Source organism: Triticum urartu, chromosome 7 (assembly GCF_003073215.2).
Source record: "Triticum urartu cultivar G1812 chromosome 7, Tu2.1, whole genome shotgun sequence".
In the NCBI taxonomy this organism is placed as follows: Eukaryota; Viridiplantae; Streptophyta; class Magnoliopsida; order Poales; family Poaceae; genus Triticum; species Triticum urartu.
This window is the reverse complement of record NC_053028.1, coordinates 368,513,137-368,539,792: the sequence shown is the minus strand read 5'-3', so window position 1 is coordinate 368,539,792 and position 26,656 is coordinate 368,513,137.

Below are 26,656 nucleotides of genomic sequence, written 5' to 3'. Positions count from 1 at the left end.
GTGGCATGTGAAATTTGTTTATCTTGGACATTAATTAATCATTTCATAAAAATGCAATTGTTGAACCAGGTGTATACCATGTTCTCTGGATCGGTGGTATGTTCCTTTGGGGAGACAATAACAAAAAAACTAATAATTGGTCGAGCCAGGTGTATACCATGTTCTCGGGATTGGTGGTATGTTCCTTTGGTGAGACTGATAAAATATTATCATTGCTTCCTTCAAATTCAATAAGTGGTTCTACCACAATGTTGTGTTCCTAGTAATAAGTATCTCTTGGGATCATGCTCTCTTTAGGAACCATTTGGCACAATCATCGTTTGAACTTGTTGATCTTCTTTTATCATTGTAAAAGTTTAAAATGATTAAGTCTACTAGTATCTATTGCTTTGTAGCACTCTTAACCATTAATTTTCACTAGCTAAGTCTGAAGCATGCCTTGTCTGGAGATCTACTTCACTTAGCATTCTCTAGTCGGTTCACTATTCACTATCTAGTTCATGTCATATGCCTTTACTTGAGGACAAGTAAAGATTTAAGTGTGGGGAAACTTGATAAGCACATTTCATATATATAATTTGACACCCAAATATAGCATCTGTTGTGATCTGACAATCAATTCTTGCTATGAATTACTGCATATTTTAATGAGAATCATATAAAGGGTTTATTTACTTGCCACTTGTTTCTTTTGCAGAGAAGTGCGCAAAGGCACTATAATCGTCAAGATTCCGACTATATGGCTAACCAGAAGAGAGAAGGGCATGAAAGAAATACGTAAAGGACTTCAGTGAGAAGAAAAGAAGTATCCAGGGGAGCAAACTAAAAGAAGAAGGGGATCTTCTTGGGATGAAATGAATAGAAGAGGAGGGCCAAATCATAAAAGTGGTAGATCAGATGGGGATCAAAATCCCAAGACGCATCCATTCCCAAATTGGGCCTGGCACATCTCTCCTTCCCCCCGACCTCCTTCTTCACCTCCGTCCGCCGCCACGGCCAGACCAGCATGGTGGTGCGCCTCCGCGCCATCCATCACCAGCACCACTGCACCCCAACGCGCCACCAACACCTCCACCATCACCCTGAGCCTCCATCCACCACCATCCATAGTGCCGCCTCATCACCTCGCACCGCCGCCCATCCATCTCCCTGCTGCTCCTCCACCTTTCTTCTTCTCCTAACCCTGCTGCTGCTCTTCTACTTCTTCTTCCCGCACCTCCGCTGCCCTTCTTCTTTCCTGAACCTGCTGCTGCTACCTCCTCTTCTTTCTTCTCCTTCACCTCATTGATCCTCCTCTTGCTTCGCCCCTGCTGCTTCTCTTCTTCCCCACACCTCTGCTGCTGCATCTCCCTTGTCGTGTCTACGCTATCCTTCTTCTCTTCCTACTGCTACTACTCCATCTCCAGCGCCCCTTGCTGCTCCTCACTTACTGAAGCTCTGCTCTGAATCTTCTCCATTTGCTGATGCTTCTTCTCCTGCCCCGTTGCTGCTCTCCTTCCCTTGCCTCACTGCTCTTGCTCCTCTCAATTTCTCTCTTTTCACCAAAATTGTTGTTGTCTTCTTCTCCATTTGCTTGTTGCTGCATCTCCGCTGAAGCTCTCCCTCTTCAAACTCCCTTGCTGCCTTGTTGAAGCTCTCTTCTCATGCCCCCTGCTGCTGCTCCTTCTCAAACCCCCCCTGCTGCCTCTATTTCTTCTCTGAACCTGAACCCTTGCGGCTCCTATCTCTCTCTCTCTGAAATAACTTGAGACATATATGATGGGTAACATTCAGATTTGTTAAGTGTTAGGGGCCTATTTGTTCAGTTTCATACTTGTGCTTTATTTGTGGATGTGTGAACTAGGCCGTGGCATGTACTATTCAGTTTGTATGCTCAATAATTAGTTATATATATCCCCTATGTGTTGTAGTTACTGTAGTAATTCTCAGTTTGTAATACCTGTGTGATATAAATATATATATACATATACATATATATATAGTTCTGTGGTGTTAAACATTTATGTCCTTGTCCCTTTATCTTTGTTCTATGCTTTTCTTATAACTACTAGTTATATTTGTGATCATATATTGGTACTTCCTTTTTGTCGATGTTGATGTTTTGTATGTTTATTTTAGTGTCTCAGGTTAAACGAAAATACCAAAAAGATTGTTGAAGATAATCTGAACCTCCCTTTGCTTCTTTGTCATTTCCTTTGTTGGTGATCCTTGTTAGAGTTAGGTTTATTTCATGTCTTCATCACGCAATATCATGTTACCTAGCTTTAGCCGAGCATAGTCTCCGTCGCCTAGTCCCTGTGGAGAACACGACACTCGTAGTTTGTGCGTGAAACCCCACTGTACTTACACTTGACCACTTATGGGTAGGAAAGGTAGTGAGGTGGAGCTGCAGCAAGAACTAGCATATATGATGGCTAACATACGCAAATAAGAGCGAGAAGAGAAGCAGCAAAACAGTCGAGAAGCTAGAAATGATCAAGAAGTGATCCTGAAACTACTTATGTTCATGCATAACACAAGACCGTGTTCTCTTCCCGGACTCCGCCGAAAAGAGACCATCATGGCTACACACGCGGTTGATATCTTTTGCACTTTTGCCATGCTTGTTTGAACCTGCTCTTGGGTGATTTAGCCATAGCTCAGTGTTCATCTTTTGTCAAGCATCTTGAGTAGATCACTGCCATGTGCTTTGTTGCTATGTTGTAGTGCAGTAGCTTAGTTTCTTGGTGCATTCTATATGGCATCATGTTGTTAATCGCAGAATTGTGCCATTCTTGTTTTGCTTGCCATTTGCAAACCATGCATCTAATTCCGGTGATATTTATATTGATTTCGACCGAAATCGTCTCATCTTTCCAGCGGCACACTTGGTTTGCCAAGTTGGTGCCTTGATCAACCTTTTCCTTCTGGAGCTCGCATATGCATTGCATATCACATCCCGCATATCATGCCAAGTTTTGCATCATGTTGCTTGTGCATTGCACCGTGATTGATTGTTGTTTCCTTTGCTTGTGTTCTTGCCTTGGGTAGAGCCGGGAGATGAGTACGTGATCGAGGAACCCGTTGAGTACGCTTACGAGGATCAAGCTTATGTCAACTCGGAGAACTTTGCAGGCAAGATGGCCATACCCTCGAAATCACTTCTATCTTTGCTTGCTAGTTGCTCGCTCTATTGCTATGCCGGGATACCTACACTTGCTATATCATGCCTCCCATATTGCCATGTCAAGCCTCTAACCCACCTTTCCTAGCAAACCATTGTTTGGCTATGTTACTGCTTTGCTCAGCCCCTCTTATAGCGTTGCTAGTTGCAGGTGAAGATGGAGTTTTGTTCCATGTTGGAACATGGATATTTTGTGGGGATATCATTATTATATCTTGTTTACTTTAATGCACCAATATACTTGGTAAAGGGTGGAAGGCTCGGCCTTATGCCTGGTGTTTTGTTCCACTCTTGCCGCCCTAGTTTCCGTCATACCGGTGTTATGTTCCTTGATTTTGCGTGCCTTGCGCGGTTGGGTTATAATGGGAACCCCTTAACAGTTTGCTTTGAATAAAACTCCTCCAGCAAGGCCCAACCTTGGTTTTACCATTTGTCACCTAAGCCTTTTTCCCTTGGGTTCTGCAGACTCAAGGGTCATCTTTATTTTAAACCCTCCCGCCCCCCGGGCCAGTGCTCCTCTAAGTGTTGGTCCGAAACGGGCAGCCTACGGGGCCACCTCGGGGCAACTCGGGGGTTGGTTTTACTCGTACCTTGCCTTATCCGGTGTGCCCTAAGAACGAGATATGTGCGGCTCCTATCAGGATTTGTGGGCACATCGGGCGGCTTTGCTGGTCTTGTTTTACCATTGTCGAAATGTCTTGTAACCGAGATTCCGAGTCTGACCGGGTCGTCTTGGGAGAAGGAATATCCTTCGTTGACCATGAGAGCTTGTGATGGGATAAGTTGGGACCCCCTGCAGGGTTTTGAACTTTCGAAAGACGTGCCTGCAGTTATGGGCAGATGGGAATTTGTTAATATCCTGTTGTAGAAAACCTGGCACTTAACTTAATTAAAATGCATCAATCGCATGTGTAGCCGTGATGGTCTCTTTCCGGCGGAGTCCGGAAAGTGAACACGGTTCTCGTGTTATGCTTGAACGTAAGTAGTTTCGGGATCACTTCTTGATCTTTATAGCTTCTCGACCGTGCTTTGCTTCTCTTCTCGCTCTCATTTGCGTAAGTTAGCCACCATATATGCTAGTGCTTGTTGCAGCTCCATCTCACTACCCTATCCTACCTTTAAGCTTAAATAGTCTTGATCTCACGGGTGTGAGATTGCTGAGTCCTCGTGGCTCACAGATACTTCCAAACAGTTGCAGGTGCCGATGATACCAGTGTAGGTAACGCAACTGAGCTCAAGTGGGAGCTCAATGAAGATCTTGTTTGTTGTGTTGTTTAGTTTTCCTTTCGATCAGTAGTGGAGCCCAGTTGGGGCGATCGAGGATCCAGCATTAGGGGTTGTCTTTCTTTATTTGGTTCCGTAGTCGGGCCTTGATTGTATTCTGGATAATTTAATGCTATATTTATGTATTGTGTGAAGTGGTGATTGTAAGCCAACTCTTTAACCCTTTCTCATTCAGTACATGGGATGTGTAAAGATTACCCCTCTTGCGACATGCCTACCATGCGGTTATGCCTCCCGACTTAGGAGCCCCCTGCTTGATCGAATCACTGACATTGTTGAGTCTAGAAAAATGTTTTGCGTCTTTTAGGATTATATATATCGGAGAGTAGGATTCTTTTTACTCCTCAGTCCCTTCGTCGCTCTGGTGAGGCCTCCTGACGTAGAGTTTTGACTATTCTCGCCTCAAATTTCACAAAAAAAAATTAGGATCACGCGGGTATCTTGGAATCGTTCCGATGGTTTTGTGACGAGGACATTGTTCTTGGTGCCTCCTGACATTTAGGGGTTGTGGCAGTGTCCCGGGGAGTTGAGCTCCGAGGTGTTGTCGTCACAATTTTATCATTGCAGTTCTGGAATACCTGAGTTCACCGACATCGAAAATCTCCTTTATGCAGTTGTTGGTGAGATAACCTCGATGCCACCCAGTACTGGGGCGGGAGTTCGGGAGTATTGCCATAACTCGTATAACATATGCTTTTTGAAGGTTGAGGTAAATGATTTCGGAAGGTTTCTTGGTTATGTGTTGAAGGATGGATACAGCTGGATGTAGGATTTGTTAGTTTGGGTGAGATATTATGCTTCCCCTGTATCCCCAACACCTGATTGCATAACCAGAAAGTTTCGGGAGTTTTATAGATGGGAATTCAAGTCGCTCCTAGAATATCTTTCAACAGACACATGATACGATATGGGATCTATCATATGTTTGTTCCGGCTTATCCTGCAAGCCAATCCTTTGTTTTGTTTCATTATGGTATTCGAGTTGGTTCGAAGTCAAGTGTTGATTCCATACCTTTCCTAAGCGGTGTTCTCATACTCCTATGTGAATACCAATCCTTCATGATAATCGAGATTGTCATGTCAATCCTTTTCAACCGGCGTGTTTCTCTTCAAGTGGGTCCGATCATTTCAACATTCGCAAGATCAAATCTCAGTTTTTCCAACGGTGTTCGTTTCATCCGTTCCAAGTTGTCTTTGTTTTTCCCCCCCCCCCCCCCCTTTTTTTTTGAGGACTTAGATTTCTTAATCAAGTATCCATTTTATTCATGTGAATTTTCTTCATTCTTTTCCTTCAATGTTCTTATCCAGTGATTCTCATGAAGATGATAAAGGGAGCTTTAAGTTCATCATTCTTCGTTCTTTTTCTTCTCCGGTGGATTCAATTCAAGTTTTCAGTGTTGATCATATTCCTTTCCTTGTTTCAAATATTTTATCATGCCGGTGCACCTCTTAATCATCCACTTCTCGCTATTCATTTGTTCCAGAGTGCTGAAGATATCTTAGAAGATTTGCGTCTCCATTATCAATCTGTTCAAGAATATCTCGAGGTTGTTATCTCTTTTGAGCCATTTATTTCAACCGGCGCTATCTTCCTTTTAAATCATTCAACGGTGTATCTTTTGAGTGGGCCCTAACCCACAGGTCTTTTTCCAGGATCTTACCTGACTCTTCTAATCTTTCCGGAGTGATTCTCAAATCATCTTCAAAGTTTGTCGTAAGTATGAATTATCATAAGTCATATGTATTTCTCCAAGATCTTTCAAATTATTTTCATCGTTGATTCAACCTTTCTAATATTCATCCCGGAGTATCTCAATAATTCTTGATGGTGTTTTCTCGTCGTCATTCTCGGATTTGAAGACCGAAGAAGATTTTCTCTGCAATCATATTCGTTCTCTTGAAGATTCATGGTTCTAGCTTGATGCCATCCTCTCATAATTGTTTTCAATTGTGAGAATTATTTTCAACCATCCGAAGCATTTCAGGAGTCTTTTCAGTTTGATTCTCTGGAGGCCATCATCTCAGAATTATTCATTACAGCTTTCAGCTCTCGATCTCCAAATCTTACCGGTGCATCATTCAAATATCCTCTAATCAGTTCATGATCTCTTTGTTCATTTGTATCTAAATTCCCTCAAGTATCTTCATTCGTTCTTCATATTCTTCCCTTTGAATTGTGCCTTTGCTACATTAATTTTCAATTCTTATGGTGGTTCATTCAAGATCCTTCTTTATACGTTATCATATCAGTTCACTCGTTCTTTCCAATCCTACCGGTGGATCACTGAAGACCATCTCAAGTTTGCGCTATATCTATCTTAATCCTTTCTACGAGAATAAGTAGTATGCCAAATCCGTTGTTTGTCATCAATTTAAATTGGTGAAGGATAAGCATAATGTAATTCTTATTCTTGTTTCATCCAAGTGATTAATTCCTTATTTCGGAGGTTCATCAAAATTCTTGATGTCATTTGTTCATCTTTCTTTCCGGAGTTCCAAGTTTTTTCTCGGTTATATCATCTCAATGCTTCATCTAATCATTGCAAGGCTCTTACCGGAGTTCTCATGAAGGCTCAACATGATGGTTCGTCTCTCCTTGTTTGATATCAATCCAATCTATTGTGTCCGTTAGTGGCAGAATTTCACCTCAAATTTTGAGATGTTTTCCATAAGCCCACTACAAGCTTATTCTTTTCGTTGTTGATTTCCCAACAACCCCGTGCAATCCTTCCTTGCAAGGATGCTTTTGAAATTCTATTGTGGTAGAAGATGTCATTTTCTTCTCAACTCTTTCCTTTCGAACGATCCAACTTCTATTCTTTTGTTCCGGAGGCATTGTGATGTTGCTCTCTTCAACCCATCTTGTTTGTCAAGATCATGTTCAATTCCTTCCATTTACAATCGAAGTGCTGCCCAAATTATATCATTCTTATTCCTTCGCTATCTTGTTTTAACCGGAGTGTTGTGGCTATCATTCCTTTTCTAACCGGAGTCTCATCCAAGTGCTTTCATATTGCAAAGCTCATATTCTTTACCTTCCATTTCCAACTGGAGTGTTGCCGTAATTGATCTTTATCATTCCTTGTACATCTCGTGTCAACTGAGGTGCTTGCATCTACTTCTTGTCCATTGTAACCTTTTCTTATGTCTTTCAACCCATAAGGTTCTCGTAATGTTCCTTGTTCCTATTTTCTAACGGATTGTTTTCAACTTTGTTCATCTTTGTTGTATTCTTTCTTTCAATTTGTTCAACCTTTCAAGGTTCTTTGGTTTCACTCATTTGTCAAAGAAGCAACTTAGTTTTACCTCTCCTCTTCCTCTTCCGTTTCCCTCCGGTGCCATCCTAGATCTCGGGACGAGATCCTCTCGTAGTGGTGAAGTGTTGTAACGCCCCGGATGCAACTTTCCATATTTGTACTCCGACTCTTGCCTTTTCCAGAGATGCGATATTTCTTTCGTGGTTGGGTTTTGTCTTTCATTTTGCAGTTTGTTCATGTCATGCATTTCATATCATGTCATCATGTGCATCGCATTTGCATTCGTGTTCGTCTCATGCATCTGAGCTTTTTCCTTGTTGTCCGTTTTGCAATCCGACACTCCTTTGTCCTTCGACGCCCCCTTTTGCCTCTTTTTGTGTGTGGGTGTTAAACATTCTCGGAATGGACCGAGATTTTCCAAGCGGTCTTGGTACACCACCGATAGACCGCCTGTCAAGTTTCGTGCCATTTGGAGTCCGTTTGATACTCCAACGGTTAACCGGGGAACCGTAAAGGCCTCGTGTGTGTTGCAGCCCAACACCCCTCCAAAGCGGCCCAATAACCCATCCAAACCCCCTCCATCCTCTCGGCCGTTCGATCACGACCGCGTGGGCGAAAACTACACTCCATTTGGACACTCCTACCTCCTCCCACCTATATATATGTGTGCCTCCCCGAAATTTCGCGCAGATGAAACCCTAGCTTTTCCCCTCACCGCCGCCGGATGAGTCCTTCCCTCGCCGGACATGTATGCCTCCACCTCCACAGCCAACCACGGCGTGCCACGTCACCTCCACCGCCTCCCTCCTCCACTCCGCGGGCGCCACATCATCGACCCTGCCGCCGGTCAACGCCCACCACCGCGCGGGCACGCCATGCCCAGACCCGGCCCGCGCCGGACCGAACCGGGCCTGACGGAGCCCCGCATCACCGCCGCCCGGTCGCCGCTCCACCCGCCTGCGTGCTGCCGCTCCTCCATCGCCGGCCGCCACCGCCTCCCGCGACCTCGCCGGATCTGCGAGCCGCGCCGCCCAACCTCCACTTGCTCCGGCCGCCGCCTCCACCACAGCTCCGCCTGGCCGCCGCCCATGCCACAGTGCTCCTCCGCCGCCGCCGTCTCCTCCTCGCCGTGCCGCTCTCCGCCGGCCACCTCCTCCTCGCCATGCCGCTCTCCGTCGGCCACCTCCTCCTCGCCTCGTCGGACCCGAGCTCGCCGAGGCCGGATCCACAGCAGGGTGGATCAGATCCACCAATGCGATGAACCAAACAGCTGGATCTGTCCTACACCGCTCCGCCCGATCCCGCGTTGACTTTTTCCGGAGGTCGATTTTTCTCCAAGTCCTTTTCCCCTCATATTGTATTCCCCTATTCATTGCATCATAACTTCATCACCTTAGCTCCGTTTCATGCGCATGATATATCAAAATGTTCATCTGGATGTGCTCTTCATTTTGTTCCATTGTGCCGTGCTTGTTTGAGTCCATCTTGATGCCCAAATAGTTGATGCAAGAGTGCTATAAAATGTTAGGTGTTGATTCTCATCAGAGTATGAGGATTTGTCATTTTTGCTACATTTATTGTGTGTTGCATATGAGCATGAGCTCTACATGTGTTTTGGGCTATGCCATGTCATGTTTACAGGGGTGTATGCCATGTATTTTTGTGATCAATGTGGTGACTAGCACAAGCATGCAAGGTAGCTCTCGTAATATTGCTGATCTCAGGGAGTTCGAATTTCACTAAGTCATTTTCCTGCTGTTATTTTTATGCCATGTATTCATGTTGCTACAGAGAGATCCATGCTTCTTTTGAGTATGTTCACTAAGGATGATTTGGACATATGGTTGTGCTCTATCCATCCATGTCCCTGTTTGCATTTATGGAGTGCCCTAGCATGACTCAATCTTGCTCTACTTTTGCTATAAAATGTTCCTGGCAGATTGTTTACGTGTTAATCAATTTTGCCAAGGTTGTTGTAGTTGATCCATGCATGCTATATACTTGTTCTTGCCATGGTTAGCTTGATGATCATGTCTTCTTGCTGGTAGTATGCTTAGCTTGTCATGCAATGCCTTGTGTTGAGTGCATCGAGATCGCAAAGAGGCCTTCATAATTCTGTTTATGCCATGCCCAGTTTTCTGCTAAGTCTGAATCTGTTAAGGAAACTTGCTATGTTTACATGGGTGCCATCATATCTTCTGATCCTTTTTGGCTTATGGTCAGTAAGGGACTTTTGTTATATGCTTTGAGTAGAATCATGTCATGCCTTGTATTGCTATGTTATGTGCCTGTAGCATGTTGTTATCTTGCTCTAAACATTGCTTCCTGATGTTGATTCCTGGCATGTTGTTATTTTCACCAAGTCTATGATGCTGATATCATTTGCACTTTTGCCATGCTTGTTTGAACCTGCTCTTGTGTGATTTAGCCGTAGCTCAGTGTTCATCTTTTGTGAAGCATCTTGAGTAGATCACTGCCATGTGCTTTGTTGCTATGTTGTAGTGCAGTAGCTTAGTTTCTTGGTGCATTCTATATGGCATCGTGTTGTTAATCGCAGAATTGTGCCATTCTTGTTTTGCTTGCCATTTGCAAACCGTGCATCCGATTCTGGTGATCTTTATATCGATTCCGACCAAAATCATCTCATCTTTCCAGCGGCACACTTGGTTTGCCAAGTTGATGCCTTGATCAACCTTTTCCTTCCGGAGCTCGCATATGCATTGCATATCACATCCAGCATATCATGCCATGTTTTGCATCATGTTGCTTGCGCATTGCACCGTGATTGATTGTTGTTTCCTTTGCTTGTGTTCTTGCCTTGGGTAGAGCCGGGAGATGAGTACGTGATCGAGGAACCCATTGAGTACGCTTACGAGGATCAAGCTTACGTCAACTCAGAGAACTTTGCAGGCAAGATGACCATACCCTCGAAATCACTCCTACCTTTGCTTGCTAGTTGCTCGCTCTATTGCTATGCCGCGATACCTACCACTTGCTATATCATGCCTCCCATATTGCCATGTCAAGCCTCTAACCCACTTTCCTAGCAAACCGTTGTTTGGCTATGTTACCGCCTTGCTCAGCCCCTCTTATAGTGTTGCTAGTTGCAGGTGAAGATGGAGTTTTGTTCCATGTTGGAACATGGATATTTTGTGGGGATATCATTATTATATCTTGTTTACTTTAATGCACCTATATACTTGGTAAACGGTGGAAGGCTCGGCCTTATGCCTGGTGTTTTGTTCCACTCTTGCCGCCCTAGTTTCCGTCATACCGGTGTTATGTTCCTTGATTTTGCGTTCCTTACGCGGTTGGGTTATAATGGGAACCCCTTGACAGTTCACTTTGAATAAAACTCCTCCAGCAAGTCCCAACCTTGGTTTTACCATTTGCCACCTAAGCCTTTTTCCCTTGGGTTCTGCAGACTCTCAAGGGTCATCTTTATTTTAAACCCTCCCCCCCCCCCCGGCCAGTGCTCCTCTGAGTGTTGGTCCGAAACGGGCAGCCTACGGGGCCACCTCAGGGCAACTCGAGGGTTGGTTTTACTCATAGCTTAGCCTATCCAGTGTGCCCTGAGAACGAGATATGTGCGGCTCCTATTGGGATTTTTGGGCACATCGGGCAGCTTTGCTGGTCTTGTTTTACCATTGTCGAAACGTCTTGTAACCGGGATTCCGAGTCTGACCGGGTCGTCCTAGGAGAAGGAATATCCTTCGTTAACCATGAGAGCTTGTGATGGGCTAAGTTGGGACACCCTGCAGGGTTTTGAACTTTCGAAAGCCGTGCCCGTGGTTATGGGCAGATGGGAATTTGTTAATATCCGGTTGTAGAAAACCTGACACTTAACTTAATTAAAATGCATCAACCGCGTGTATAGCCGTGATGGTCTCTTTCCGGCGGAGTCCGGGAAGTGAACACGGTTCTCGTGTTATGCTTGAACGTAAGTAGTTTCAGGATCACTTCTTGATCTTTATAGCTTCTCGGCCGTGCTTTGCTTCTCTTCTCGCTCTCATTTGCGTAAGTTATCCACCATATATGCCAGTGCTTGCTGCAGCTCCACCTCACTACCCTGTCCTACCTTTAAGCTTAAATAGTCTTGATCTCGCGGGTGTGAGATTGTTGAGTCCTAGTGGCTCACAGATACTTCCAAACAGTTGCAGGTGCCGATGATACCAGTGCAGGTGACGCAACTGAGCTCAAGTGGGAGCTCGATGAAGATCTTGTTCGTTGTGTTGTTTAGTTTTCCTTTCGATCAGTAGTGGAGCCCAGTTGGGGCGATCAGGGATCTAGCATTAGGGGTTGTCTTTCTTTATTTGGTTCCGTAGTTGGACCTCGATTGTATTCTGGATGATGTAATGTTATATTTATGTATTGTGTGAAGTGGCGATTGTAAGCCAACTGTTTAACCCTTTCTCATTTAGTACATGGGATGTGTAAAGATTACCCCTCTAAGTCGTGCTCCGACACATGGGAGATATAGCCGCATCCTGGGTGTTACAACACCGGATGAGACAAGCTACGAGTAAAACCAGCCCTCGAGTTTCCCTGAGGTGGCCCCGCAGGCGGCTCAGTTCGGACCAACACTCAGAGGAGCACTAGCCCGGGGGGGTTAAAATAAAGATGACCCTCGGGCTCGCAAAAACCCAAGGGAAAAGGCTTAGGTGGAAAATGTTAAAACCAAGGTTCGGCCTTGCTGGAGGAGTTTTATTCAAGGCGAACTGTCAAGGGGTTCCCATAACACCCAACCACGTAAGGAACACAAAATCAAGAAACATAACACCGGTATGACGGAAACTAAGGCGGCAAGAGTGGCACAAAACACCAAGCAAAAGGCCGAGCCTTCCACCCTTTAACAAGTATATAGGTGCATTAAAGTAAATAAGATATAATAATGATATCCCAACAATATCCATGTTCCAACATGGAACAAACTTCAACTTCACCTGCAACTAGCAATGCTATAAGAGGGGTTGAGCAAAAGCGGTAACATAGCCAAACAATGGTTTGCTAGGAAAGGTGGGTAAGAGGCTTGACATGGAAATATGGGAGGAATGATATAGCAAGTGGTAGGTAGCGCAACATAGTGATAGAGCGAACAACTAGCAAACAAAGGTAGAAGTGATTTCGAGGGTATGGTCATCTTGCCTGCAAAGTTCTCAGAGTCGTCGAAAGCTTGATCCTTGTCAGCGTACTCAACAGGTTCCTGAGTCACGTACTCGTCTCCCGGCTCTACCCAAAGCAAGAATACAAGCAAACGACCAACAATCAAACACGGTGCAATGCACAAGCAACATGATGCAATACATGGCATGATATGCAAGATAAGATATGCAATGCATATGCGTGCTCCGGAAGGGGAAGAATGAACAAGGCATCAACTTGGCAAACCAAGTATGCCGCTGGAAAGATGAGATGATTTCGGTTGAAATCGATATAAAGATCACCGGAAACGGATACACGGTTTGCAAATGGCAAGCAAAACAAGAATGACGCAAAACTGCGATTAACAACACGATGCCACCTAGGCTGCAACAAGAAACTAAGCTACTGCACTCCAACATATCAATAGAACATATGGGAGTGATGTACAAGAGATTCTTGACAAAATATGAACACTGAGCTATGGCTAAAACACACTAGAACAAGTTCAAGTAAGCATGGCAAAAGTGCAAAAGATATCAGCTTCACAGACTTAGTGAAAATACTAACATGTCAAAAATAACATCAGGAAGCACTATTTAGAGCAAGCAAACAACATGCTATAGGTACATATCATAGCAAAGAAAGTCATGGCATGATTCTACTGAACAAGAGCCAAAATGCACATAAGATATTATGGCACCCATGTAAACATAGCAAGTTTTATTAACAGTCTCAGACTTGGAAGAAAAACAGAGCATGGCATAAACAAAATTATGATGGCAACTTTGCGAGCTCATGCCACTCACCAAAAAGCATTAAATGACAACATAAGCATACCAATGGCAAGATGACATGTTCGTGAAGCTAACCATGGCAAGAGCAAATTCATAGGATGCATGGATCACTAGCAACAACCATGGCAATATTGATTAACATGTCAACATTTTGCCAGGAACATTTTATAGCACAAGTAGAGTAACAAAAAGACATACTAGGGCACTCCATAATTGCAACCAGGGGCATGGATGGATAAAGCATGAACACATGTTCAAAACATCCTCACTGAAGTATCCCAAAATAAGCATGGATCTCACTGTAGCATCAAGTTTACATGGCATCAAAATAACAGCAGGAAAAGGACTTTGCAAAATCCTAAGTCCCTGAAAACAGCAACATCACGGAGCCTAGTTTGCATGCTTGTGCTAGTCACCACATAGATCACAAAAATACAATACTTGCACCCCTGTAAATATGCCATGTTGTAGTTCAAAACACATGTAGACCTCATGCTCATATGATACACACAACAAATGCAACAAAAATGACAAAACACCATGATCTGATAAGTACCGCCAGTTAACATTTTATAGCACCCTTGCATCGACGAAAATGACATCAAATGGAAAGTAAAATGCATGTAAATGCTTCTAACATGAAGAGATCAATGATACGAACAAATTGACATATCATATGCATGATTTGGAGCTACGGTCACCAAGATGTGATGCGATGAACATGGCATAAAAATATTGCAGGAAATGACTTAGGCAAATTCGAGGACCACCTCACATAATGGATCTAGGGTTTGGTGTGGCACGCAGCTCGAGGTTCGCCGGAGTTCGCCGGGATCTCGCCGGAGTGGAGGAGGACGACAGCCGGCGTGGTCAGGGTCACCGGAGGCCGGATCTGGCAGGAGATGGAGTCGAGGGGCGCGGGGTCGTGCGGGCGGCGACCTCGGGCGATGGGGAGGCGGCGAGCTCGACGACGGCCGGCGAGGGCGGTTGCGGCGGCGCGGCGAAGCCATGGCGGCGTCGGGCGGCGAGGAGGAGGCGTGGGCACGCGGGGGTGAAGCGAGCGCTGGGCGGCGGCGGTCTGCCATGTGGCGGGACGGGGTTCGCCGACGGCGTGAGGTGGAGGGAGACTAGGGTTTTGGACCCGAATTGCGGAGGGAGACACATATTTATAGGTAGAGGGAGTTTGGAGTGTCCAAATGAGGTGTAGTTTTCGTCCACACGATCGTGATCCAACGACAGAGGACATGGAGATGGTTTAGATGGGTTATTGGGCTGTTTTGGAGGGGTGTTGGGCTGCAACACACAAGGGGCTTCTGCGGTTACCCGGTTAACTGTTCGGGCATCAAACGGCCTCCAAATGGAACGAAATTTGACAGGCAGTCTACCGTTGGTGTACCAAGGCCACTTGACAAATCTCGGCCCATTCCGAGAACGTTGAACTCCCGCTCACGGAAAGAGACAAGAGGGGTGCGCTGGTGCATGTGGGAGTGTCGGATTGCGAAACGGACAATGGGGAAAATGCTCGGATGCATGAGACGAACACTAATGCAAATGCGATGCACATGATAACATGATATGAAATGCATGACATGAACAAAAAGCAAAACAAAGACAAAAACCCAACCACGAAGGGAATCTCATAACTTAAAGCCGAAAATGGCAAGAGTCGGAGTTACAAATATGGCAAGTTACATCTGGGGTGTTACAACACTCCACCACTACAAAAGGATCTCGTCCCGAGATCTAGGACTGAAAGAACTCCAGATATTCGGAACAGAGGTGGTCCTCCCGTTCCCAGGTGGCTTCTCGGTCGGAATGGTGTGACCACTTCACTTTTAGGAATTTGATTGACTTGTTGCGAGTCTTGCGCTCGGTTTCTTCAAGAATAACAACGGGATGCTCATGATAAGACAGATCTTCTTGGAGATAAATCTCTTCGAAGTTGATAGTGCGCTCAGGAGTCTTGAAGCACTTGCGAAGGTATGACACGTGAAACACATCGTGCACGTTTGCGAAGTTGGACGAAAGCTCAAGTTGATAGGCAAGGTCACCTCTTTTGCCGCTGATCTTGAAAGGACCCATGTATCTAAGGGCAAGCTTCCCTTTGATACCGAAGCGACGAGTGCTTTTCATTGGAGAGACGCGGAGGTAGACATGGTCTCCGATCTCGAAAGCCAAGTCACGGTGCTTGCTATCATAGTAACTCTTCTGGCGCGATTGCGCGGCTTTCAGATTTTCACGGATGACTTTGCACATTTCTTCAGCTTCTGTGATTAAGTCGTTGCCAAGAAGTTGGCGTTCACTAGTCTCTGACAAGTTGAGAGGAGTATGACACTTTCTGCCATAGAGAATTTCGAATGGGGCCTTGCCCGAACTCGCTTGGAAGTTGTTGTTGTAGGAGAACTCGGCATATGGAAGACAATCTTCCATACGAAGGAGATGACGCAAGCCCTGAGCATATCTTCAAGGATTTGATTCACTCGCTCGACTTGGACACTAGTTTGAGGATGGAAAGTTGTGCTGAAGCGAATGTTGGTGCCCATGGCCTTCTGAAAGGAGTCCCAGAACTTGGAGGTGAAAATGCTTCCACGATCTGAAGATATCAATTGCGGAATGCCGTGCAAGGAGACAATCCTGGAGGTGTATAGCTCTGCCAGCTGAGCTGCTGTGATAGATTCTTTGATTGGAAGGAAATGAGCCACTTTAGTAAGCTTGTCGATGACAACGAAGATAGCATCATTTCCACGCTTGGACTTAGGAAATACAGTCACGAAGTCCATCTCGATATGGTCAAACTTCCATTCTGGAATAGCAAGAGGTTGGAGGAGAGTCATTGGTGTTCTGCTTTCACCCTTCTGCAGACATCACATTCATTCATGAATTGAGCAATTTCTCGCTTCATTCGAGTCCACCAATACGACTGCTTGAGGTCATGGTACATCTTCGTACTTCCGGTATGAATGGAAAGAAGGGAATTGTGCGCCTCATTCATAATGACTTTCCTTAGATCACCTTTAGGAACCACAATCTGGTCCTCGAAGAATAGAGTGTCTTTGTCATCAATGTGATAGCACTTGTATTTGGGTTGGCTCTTGGCAATCCCATGTTTCACCTTCTTCACCATGGAATCAAGAAGTTGTGCCTCAAGAAATTGATCTTCCAAAGTAGGAGAGACTTGGAGGTTGGCAAGAAAGCCTTGAGGAACAACTTGGAGATTCAATTTGCGGAAAGCTTCACAAAGGTCCGGTTGGAAGGGCTTGAGAATTAAGCTATTGGAGTAAGCCTTCTTGCTCAAAGCATCTGCAATGACATTTGCCTTGCCTAGAGTATATTCGATACTTGGATTGTATTCTTGAATCATTTCAACCCATCGAGTCTGCCTGAGGTTGAGGTTGGGTTGAGTGAAGATGTACTTGAGGCTCTTATGATCTGTGAAGGTGTCCACTTTCCTTCCCAACAAGAGATGTCTCCACGTTAATAATGCATGAACAACTGCCGCCAACTCAAGATCATGAGTGGGGTATTTCCTTTCATTGGGCTTCAACTGACGAGAGGTATAAGCCACAACTTTCTTCTCTTGCATTAACACGGCGCTGAGACCTTGCAAGGAAGCATCACAGAAAACATCGAATGGCTTGGATTCATCAGGAGGAGTCAAGACAGGAGCTGTGACCAGCTTCTCTTTGAGGGTGTTGAAAGCAACATCACCCTCAGGCATTCAGACATACTTGACATGCTTCTGGAGGAGGTTGGAAAGAGGCTTTGCAATCTTAGAGAAATTCACAACGAATCTTCGACAATAGCTTGCAAGCCCAAGAAAACTGCGGAGCTGCTTGACATTCTGAGGAGGTTCCCAATTCACAATTGCAGACACCTTCTCGGGATTAACAGCGATGCCCTTGGCGGAGATGATATGACCAAGGTAAAGAACTTCGTCAAGCCAGAACTCACACTTGGAAAACTTCGCATAGAATTGATGCTCTCTGAGGTTGTCGAGCACCAATCTCAAATGCTTGGCATGATCCTCCTTATTCTTGGAAAATACCAAGATATCATCGAGATACACCAGGACGAAATCATTTGTGTAAGGGTTGAAGATGAAGTTCATCATGCGAGAGAATGTTGGAGGAGCATTGACAAGGCCGAAAGACATGACAGTATATTCATAAGAACCATAGCTTGTTTTGAATGCTGTCTTGGGGATATCTTGTTCACGAATGCGAATGTGATGATAACTCATACGGTGGTCAAGCTTGGAGAATACTTTAGCACCTTTAAGTTGCTCGAAAAGCTCATTGATGTTGGGAAGTGGATACTTGTTCTTAATTGTCTTCTTGTTCAATGGACGGTAGTCGAACAGAGTCGTTCCGTTCCATCCTTCTTCTTGACAAAAAGAACAGCACAACCCCATGGAGATGAACTCGGTCTGATTAGACCCATACGCTCTTGTTCATCGAGTTGTTTCTTCAACTCATCTGGTCCAAGCTTATAAGGACGCTTACAAATAGGTTCCGTTCTAGGCTCAAGATCGATAATGAATTCAACTGGCCGGTGAGGAGGCATTCCCGGAAGCTCTTCTGGAAAGACGTCTTGATATTCACAAATGACTGGAATCTGAGAGATGGCATTCAACTCGCCCTTCTCATTGAGAGAAAATAGTCGAATGGTTTCATCACGAGCGTCATAGATGATCACATCCTCAGAAGAGTGAGTCAATTGAATTTCCCTGGCAGCACAATCAAGCTGAGCCTTGTGCTTAGAAAGCCAGTCCATGCCAAGCATTAGGTCAATATCCGAGTCACCAAGAACAATTGGAGAAGACAGAAATTTATAGTTTCCCATCTCGATACCGACATTCGGAACCATCATGCTAGATCTCAAACGCTTAGCCGGAGAAACAACTTGCAGTGCTCTAGGTAGAACCCTTGTGTCAAAATTGTGCTTCGATGCAAATGGATATGACATGAAAGAATGCGATGCACCGGTATCAAATAAGACTTTTGCAGGAAAGTCATTAATAGGAAGATTACCCATGATCACTTCTAAAGAATCCTCTGCCTGAGCTGCGTTCATCATGTTCACCTTTGCAAACTTGGAATTATGCTTGACCACTGCATTGCTGGAATATCTCACAAGAGGAGGAAGCATAAGGCGCCTTTGGTTGAAGCACTTGTTTGCATAGTGCCCTTTCTGCTGACACTTGTTGCAAGTAACCTCTGAGAGTGTCCGATGATAAGGAGCACTTGACCTTGGAGTTTGAGACTGAGCTTTGTTCTGATAGCCTGGGTTGGGTGGGTGGGAAGATCCATTGCCACCTTTGCTCTTTTGCTGGTAGGGCTGACGAAACAGAGGAGGAGGAGGAGGGAACCAGAACTTCTGTTGCTTAGCTTCCACTTGCGATGAAGAAGAAGATTGAACTGCATCCCTGACTCTCTTCTTAGAAGCCTCACACTTGAGCTGAGCAGCTTCTTGCTTTAGTGCCATGTTATAGAATTGATCAAACTTGGTCGGCTCAAGAAGCACGAGAGCTAACTGCAGATCCTCTCTAAGGCCACCTCTGAATTGATAGATCATACTCTTTTCATCAGGAACGTCTTGTTTAGCGAAGCAAGCAAGTTTCTGAAACTGGATATTGTATTGATACACAGGCATGCTGCCTTGCTTGAGATTGCGGAACTCCTCACGCTTGCTCTCAGCAATGCTTGGTGGGATGTGATGAGCTTTGAAGTTTCAGCGGAAATCATCCCAGGTAATCACACGACCTCCTCTGGAATCTCTGTATTGTTGAAACCACTCAGCAGCTTGGTCCTTGAGTTGAAACGAAGCAAACTTGACAAAGTCCTCAGGTCTGACATTGCTACATTCAAAATGCTTGCAAATGTCCATGAGCTAATCGTTGACGTCCGTGGCCTCGGCACACTTGCTGAAGGACTTCAGCTGGTTTGCAAGGAACTGGTTGAGGGTAGCAAACTGAGGCTGATTGTTGCCTTGGCCTTGATTTCCTTGGTTGCCTTGCCCTTGGTTGCGCTCTTGCAAGAGTTGCAAAAGCATCTGAGTGTTGGCATTGGTGGCTGACATGACAGCTTTCCATGCCTCCGAAGGTGGAGGTAGTGGTGGAGGGTTCGTCTGATCCCCATCATTACGGTCCAGATTCTGACGCGTTGGAGGAGCCATCCTGAAGAGGGTGATATCCGTTAGAATCTTGATAGACAGATATTCAAGCTGAATCAATGGATCGAAATTGCAACATAAAGTCTTCACAACAAACATTCGAACAAGGATGAACGAATGAATTCTAAAGTAAATCATCACACGTCCATAAGGGTGAGAAGCCACTTAGATAAAGGTAGATGAATAAAGCAACAAGGTATGGATATGAACAAATAAGTGGTAAGGATTACCCAAGCACAAACCAAATATCTGCGGGAAGAAATACTAGAGCTACTTGAATTCCCACCTGTAAAACTCCCGAAACTTTCTGGTTATGCAATTGGGTGTTTGGGATACAGGGGAAGCATAATATCTCACCCAAACTAACAATTCATACATCCAACTGAATCCATCCTTCAACACATAACCAAGAAACCTTTGGAAATCATGTACCTCAACCTTCGAAAAGCATCCGTTATACGAGTTATGGCAATACTCCCGAACTCCTGCCCCAGTACTGGGTGGCGTCGAGGTTATCTGACCAACAACTGCATAAAAGAGATTTTTGATGTTGGCGAACTCAGGTATTCCAGAACTGCAACGATAAAATTTTGACGACAACACCTCGGAGCTCAACTCCCCGGGACACTGCCACAACCCCTAAATGTCAGGAGGCACCAAGAACAATGTTCTCGTCATAAGACTATCGGAACGATTCCAAGATACCCGCATGATCCTAAAAAAATTCGTGAAATTTGAGGAGAGAAGAGTCAAAACTTCTACGTCAGGAGGCCTCGCCAGAGCGACGAAGGGAGTGAGGAGTAAAAAGAATCCTACTCTCCGATATATATAATCCTAAGACTCAAAACATTTTGTTCTAGACTCAACAACGTCAGCAATTCGATCAAGGAGGGGGCTCCTAAGTCAGGGATGGCTCTGATTACCAACTTGTAACACCCACAATGCAGTTATATCTCCCATGTGTCGGGGCACGACTTAGAAGCATAGCCGCATGGTAGGCTTGTCGCAAGAGGGGTAATCTTCACACATCCCATGTATTGAATAAGAAAGGGATAAAGAGTTGGCTTACAATCGCCACTTCACACAATACATAAATAATTCATGCAACATCCAAATACACTCAAAGGTCCGACTACGGAACCAAAATAAAGGAAGACAACCCCAAATGCTAGATCCCCGATCGTCCCAACTAGGATCCACTACTGATCATCAGGAAAAGAAACATAATAACGCCCCAGATCCTCGTCGAACTCCCACTTGAGTTCGGTAGCATCACCTGCACTGGTATCCTCGGCACCTGCAACTGTTTGGAAGTATCCGTGAGTCACGAGGACTCATCAATCTCACAGCCGCGAGATCAAGACTATTTAAGCTTATGGGTAGGATAGGTAGTGAGGTGGAGCTGCAGCAAGCACTAGCATATATGATGGCTAACATACGCAAATAAGAGCGAGAAGAGAAGCAGCGCAATGGTCAAGAAGCTAGAAATGATCAAGAAGTGATCCTGAAACTACTTACGTTCAGGCATAACACAAGACTGTGTTCTCTTCCCGGACTCTGCCGAAAGAGACCATCACGGCTACACACGCGGTTGATTCATTTTAATTAAGTTAAGTGTCAAGTTCTCTACAACCGGATATTAACAAATTCCCATCTGCCACATAACTGTGGGCACGGCTCTCAAAATTTTATACCCTGCAGGGGTGTCCCAACTTAGCCCATCACAAGCTCTCACGGTCAACGAAGGATATTCCTTCTCCCGAGAAGACCCGGTCAGTCTCGGAATCCCGGTTACAAGATATTTCGACAATGGTAAAACAAGACCAACAAAGCCACCCGACTGTGCCGACAAATCCCGATAGGAGCTGCACATATCTCCTTCTCAGGGAACACCGGATGAGACAAGCTACGAGTAAAACCAGCCCTCGAGGTGGCCCGCAGGCGGCTCGGTTCGGACCAACACTCAGAGGAGCACTGGCCCGGGGGGTTAAAATAAAGATGACCCTCGGGCTCGCGAAAACCCAAGGGAAAAGGCTTAGGTGGAAAATGTTAAAACCAAGGTTGGGCCTTGCTGGAGGAGTTTTATTCAAGGCGAACTGTCAAGGGGTTCCCATAACACCCAACCGCGTAAGGAACGCAAAATCAAGGAACATAACACCGGTATGACAGAAACTAAGGTGGCAAGAGGGAACAAAACACCAGGCAAAAGGCCAAGCCTTCCACCCTTTACCAAGTATATAGGTGCATTAAAGTAAATAAGATATAATAATGATATCCTAACAATATCCATGTTCCAACATGGAACAAACTTCAACTTCACCTGCAACTAGCAACGCTATAAGAGGGGCTGAGCAAAAGCGGTAACATAGCCAAACAACGGTTTGCTAGGAAAGGTGGGTTAGAGGCTTGACATGGCAATATGGGCGGCATGATATAGCAAGTGGTAGGTAGCGCAACATAGCAATAGAGCGAACAACTAGCAAGCAAAGATAGAAGTGATTTCGAGGGTATGGTCATCTTGCCTGCAAAGTTCTCAGAGTCGTCGAAAGCTTGATCCTCGTCAGCGTACTCAACAGGTTCCTCGACCACGTACTCGTCTCCCGGCTCTACCCAAAGCAAGAACACAAGCAAAGGACCAACAATCAAACACGGTGCAATGCACAAGCAACATGATGCAATACATGGCATGATATGGAAGATAACATATGCAATGCATATGCGTGCTCCGGAAGGGGAAGAATGAACAAGGTATCAACTTGGAAAACCAAGTATGCCGCTGGAAAGATGAGATGATTTCGATTCAAATCGATATAAAGATCACCGAAAATGGATGCATGGTTTGCAATGACAAGCAAAACAAGAATGACGCAAAACTGCAATTAACAGCATGATGCCAGCTAGAATGCAACAAGAAACTAGCTACTGCAATCCAACATAGCAAAAAAACATATGGAAGTGATGTACAAGAGATGCTTCACAAAATATGAACACTGATCTACGGCTAAAACACACTAGAACAAGTCCAAATAAGCATGGCAAAAGTGCAAAAGATATCAGCTTCACAGACTTTGTGAAAATACTAACATGTCAAAAACAACATCAGGACGCACTGTTTAGAGCAAGCAAACAACATGCTAAAGGAACATATCATAGCAAACAAAGGCATGGCATGATTTTACTAGAAGCATAGATCAAAAGTCCCTTACTAAACATGAGCCAAAAATGCACAGAAGATATGATGGCACCCATGTAAACATAGCAAGTTTTATTAACAGTCTCAGACTTGGAAAAAACAGAGCATGGCATAAACAGAATTATGATAGCAACTTTGTGAGCTCATGCCACTCACCAAAAAGCATTAAATGACAACATATGCATATCAATAGCAAGATGACATGTTCTTGAAGCTAACCATGTCAAGAGCAAGTTCATAGGATGCGTGGATCACTAGCAACAACCATGGCAATATTGATTAACATGTTAACATTCTGCCAGGAATATTTTATAGCAAAAGTAGAGCAAAAAGAAGACATGCTAGAGCACTCCGTAATTGCATCCAGGGGCATGGATGGATGAAGAATAACCACATGTTCAAAACATCCTCACTGAAGTATCCCAAAATAAGCATGGATCTCACTGTAGCATCAAGTTTACGTGGCATCAAAATAACAGCAGGAAAAGGACTTAGCAAAATCCGAAGTCCCTGAAAACAGCAACACCACGGAGCCTAGTTTGAATGCTTATTCTAGTCACCACATAGATCACAAAAATACAAGACTTGCACCCCTGTAAAGATGGCATGTTGTAGTTCAAAACACATGTAGACCTCATGCTCATATGATGCACACAACAAATGCAACAAAAATGACAAAACACCATGATCTGATAAGTACCAGCAGTTAACATTTTATAGCACTCTTGCATCAATGAAAATGGCATCATAACAGAAAGTAACATGCATGGAAATGCTTATAACATGAAGAGCTCAACGAGATGAACAAATTGACATATCATATGCATGATTTCGAGCTACGATCACCAAGATGTGATGCGATGAACATGGCATAAAAATATTGCAGGAAATGACTTAGACGAATTCGGGGTCAACCTCACAGAACGGATCTAGGGTTTGGTGTGGCACGCAGCTCGAGGTTTGCCGGAATTCACCGGGATCTCGCTGGAGCGGAGGAGTATGACGGTCGGCGTGGTCAGGGTCACCGGATCCGGCCCTCCCGCGGCCGGATCTGGCTGGAGATGGAGTCGAGGGGCGAGGGGATGTGCGGGCGGCGAGGAGGCGACCTCGGGCGGTGGGGACGCGGCGAGCTCAACGACAGACGGCGAGGGCGGTTGCAGCGGCGCGGTGAAGCCATGGCGGCGTCGGGCGGCGAGGAGGAGGCGCGGGCGCGCGGGGGCAAAGCGGACGTGGGGCGGCGGCGAATGGGCTCGGCAGGCCCGCCACGGGCTCACGGGCCGGCGGCGGTGGGCGGTGGCGGGCTGCCATGTGGCGGGACGGGGTTCGTCGGTGGCGGCAGCGCAGACGCGTCTGGCCGAAACGGACGTGTCCGGTGGCACGAGGTGGAGGGAGACTAGGGTTTTGGACCCGAATTTCGGAGGGAGACACATATTTATAGGTAGAGGGAGTTTGGAGTGTCCAAATGAGGTGTATTTTTCGCCCACACGATCATGATCCGACGACGGAGGACATGGAGATGGTTTAGATGGGTTATTGTGCTGTTTTGGAGGGGTGTTGGGCTGCAACACACAAGGGGCTTCTGCGGTTACCCGGTTAACCGTTCGGGCATCAAACGGCCTCCAAATGGAACGAAATTTGATAGGCGGTCTATCAGTGGTGTACCAAGGCCACTTGACAAATCTCGACCCATTCCGAGAATGTTTAACTCCCTCTCACGAAAAGAGACAAGAGGGGTGCGCCGGTGCATGTGGGAGTGTCGGATTGCGAAACCGACAACGGGGAAAATGCTCGGATGCATGAGACAAACACTAACGCAAATGTGATGCACATGATGACATGATATGAAATGCATGACATGAACAAAAAGCAAAACGAAGACAAAAACCCAACCACGAAGGGAATCTCATAACTTAAAACCGAAAATGGCAAGAGTCGGAGTTACAAATATGACAAGTTACATCCGGGGTGTTACAATGAGCTTCTATGTTTCTGTGCAGCTGTGGTTTGAAACCAATCTATACTTCCCTTGCAAAAGTGGAACCAACGCTCTTTAACCCGAAAGGCATGTGTACAAAGCAATATGTGCCACATGGAGTTATTAACACGGTCTTCTCTTCATCTTCCTTGGACATGAATATCTGATGGTATCCGGAGTACGCATGCAAAAAGGAAAGCAGATCACACCCAGAAAGTGGAGTCTACAATCTGATCAATGCGCGGCAGGGGGAAGGGGTCCTTCGAGCATGCCTTGTTCAAGTCTGTGAAGTCAATGCAGAGCCTCCATTTCCCATTTTCCTTGCGCACTACCACTGGTTCACTAACCATCTTGGATGCAGCACCCCTCTAACCAAACCAGTTGCTTCGAGTTTCTTGATCTCCTCGGCAATGAACTATTGCCGCTCCAAAGCTTGTATTCTGACCTTCTGCTTGACAGGCCGAGCATGAGGACAGAGAGCAAGGTGGTCCTGAGTTACCTCCCTGGGAACACCGGGGATGTCAGATGGTTGCCAAGCAAACACATCGACATTCACCCGCAGGAAGGCAACACACACGCTTTCCTATTTGTCATCAAGGGAGGCGCTGATGGTGAACGTACCGTCAGTGCCATCCATCCTTGTCGGGGCCTTCTTCACAACAGGTGAAGCAACCTTAGGCCTCTTGCTAGTGGAACTCTCCAGCAGGTCCTCAACAGGTGTGACACACTCCGGAGAGGCCTGCTTGCCGGAGTCCTTGTCGGCGTCTCTGCTAGCCTTCTTCCCCTTCTTTGTTTCTTTGGCGGGAGCTGACGCTTCAACTGCCTCAGCTGCTACCGCATCTCGATACATCTGATCTACACATATGATTGCATCTTTCTTGTCTAATGGGATGGAAATGACGCTCGTTGGCCCTGGCATCTTCAAGGTATTGTAAGCATAGTGGGATGTTGCCATGAACTTTGCCAGGGCTGGATGGCTAAGAATCCCATTGTAAGGTAGAGGAAGATCAACGACATCAAACACAACTCTCTCGGTCCGGTAGTTCAATTCCCTGCCAAATGTTACCGGCAGCGTAATCTTTCCCTTAGGCCGGCTCCTGCTGGGGTTGATTCCTTGGAACATACTAGTAATCTTGAGCTCTTCATCAGGGATCTGTAGTTTGCTGACCACCTTAGGGGAGCTCAGATTCAGCCCAGCACCACCATCAACAAGCATCTTTGTGACCTCGAGGTTGCGAATTGTTGGTGAAACCAACAACGGCAAACACCCTACCGCCATAGTGTTGTCGGGGGGATCCTCTTTGTCAAAGATGATAGGCGTGCAGGACCATTTGAGTGGCCTCTAGGAATCCGCAGTTGGCTCCATGGCATTGAATTCTCATGCCCACTACTTTTGCTGGCAGTGAGAGGAGTGCAAAGATGCACCCCCGTCAACACACATGGCTTCGGTTGCTTTCTGAAATTCTTGCTCGCTGGTTTCTTCCTCATCCCCTTCATCACTCTTTCCATCTCCTTCTTTCTTCTCACGTCCTCTAGCAGGTTTCTCCTTTTGCTACGGGGCCTTGCCACGGTGGCCCCCTCTTCCTCCGCTGCCTTTTCCACCAGCACCCCCTTGATCTTTCTCTCTGTCGCGCTTCTCATACTCGGCCTTCTATTTCTTAACAAGCTACTCGACTT